The sequence below is a fragment of the Rattus rattus genome, chromosome X (assembly GCF_011064425.1).
Source record: "Rattus rattus isolate New Zealand chromosome X, Rrattus_CSIRO_v1, whole genome shotgun sequence".
Lineage (NCBI taxonomy): Eukaryota > Metazoa > Chordata > Mammalia > Rodentia > Muridae > Rattus > Rattus rattus.
Window position 1 is genome coordinate 16,389,103 of NC_046172.1, and position 1,822 is coordinate 16,390,924.

The window sequence follows — 1,822 nt, forward strand, 5'->3', positions numbered from 1 at the left end:
TCAGGAATAGCCAGATTGATTTCCAAAGTGGTATTACCAGCTTGCAGTCTCACCAGCAATGGAGGAGTGTTCCTTTTCTACATCCTTGCCAGCATCTACTGTCACTGTGTTTTTGATCTTTTAGCCATTCTGTTTGGTGAGGGGAATTCTCCAGTCATTTGATTTGTATTTCCCCTGATGACTAAGGATGTTGAACATTTCTTTTATGGGCTTTCAGGGATTGACTTTCAATGAAGACCTAAAAGCCAAAAAAAAAAAAAAAATCCAATGTCATTGACTCAAGAGATCACAGATGTCAGCCAGACTACTATATCTAGCAAAAATTCTGTCACCACAGATGGAGAAAAGAATCTATTCCATGACAGAACCAAATTTAAGCAATATCTATGTACAAATCTAACCCTACAGAAGAAACTAAAAGGAAAAACTCTACCCTAAATAGGTTAACTATAGCTCCCTCCCCAAAACACCCACCAGGAAGAAAGAATCTCAGACCAACATATCAAATGAAGGACACCCATCACCACCACCACCACCACCACCACCACCACCACCACCAACAACAACAACAACAATAATAACAACAAAATAACAGGAATCAACAAACACTGTCCATAGATATCTCTCAACGTCAATAGTCTCAGTTCCTCAATAAAAAATAATTGACTGGAGGGCGCGGACTGACCGAGCGCACCGACCATGGCCTCCAAGTGTTCCAAGTGTGACAAGACCGTGTACTTCGCCGAGAAGGTGAGCTCCCTGGGCAAGGACTGGCACAAGTTCTGCCTCAAGTGTGAGCGCTGCAAAATGACACTGACGCCCGGCGGCCATGCTGAGCATGATGGGAAACCCTTCTGACACAAGCCCTGTTATGCCACACTGTTTGGACCCAAAGGCATGAATATCGAGGGCGCTGGTTCCTACATCTACGAGAACCACCAAAGAAGGCCTTTTCAGGTCACTGATATTTGAGGTCCCTGTGGTGTGAACTGAAGAGTTCCCTTAAAAGACTAGTGGGCCCCCAAGGTCCCAGCAAAGCCTCTAATGTCAATTCACTGGGAGCCCAACATGTGTCCTCGCTATGCAACAAAAGAGTGTAAACTTCGCTGAGAAGGTGACCTCCTGGGCAAGGACTGGCACCGCCCATTTTGTATCTGTTAAAATATTCCAAGACACTGACCCCAGGGGGCATGCTGAGCATGATGGAAACCCTAAAAAAGCCTGCTGTGGAATCTTTGGACCCAATATTAATGAATACTGGTGTTATACCAGCTATATCTATGATTGCCATGGAAGGCACAATGGATTTTAGATCTGCAGATGCTTTTCTAGTCCCCTTTTGATCCCTAGTTGGGAGAAATTTCCTGCTGCTAGTCCTGCCTCAGTGTGTCTCACCTGCACTCTTGAGCACCTATGGTGGAGGAGAAAGCCTGGCTAGTCCTGAATTTCATGCCCTTGGCCACCTATGAATGTCCTATGTTGCCCTTAACGTTTTTACTTGTCTGTCAGTGTGCTCTATAGCCCCATGGGTCCTGTGTCCCATGTCCTGATAACTCTAAGGTGGCTATCCTAAGATATCCCGGCCCAGAATGTCCATGTATTATTTATGCCCTGCTTGCAGTGATGGCAATGAGCTAGCCCACAACACCTTATACAGATGACGGCACCCTGGAAGGAGCCATTTTGTTGGTTCCTACATCATTGTGATTTCACTTAGCTCCTCACATGGTTCACAGCAACCAGATTCTGTCAACAAATAGTTTGGTTTTTTAAAAAAATCATTTCTAAAGGACATGCACAATGTTCACCAAGTGGATAACCC

The 1,822-nt window shown here is 45.0% G+C and overlaps 1 pseudogene; it reads left to right on the forward strand.

Moving 5' to 3' along the window:
- Window positions 1-694: 694 nt before the first annotated feature.
- On the forward strand, window positions 695-972 carry LOC116889014 (annotated as a pseudogene).
- Window positions 973-1,822: the final 850 nt, after the last annotated feature.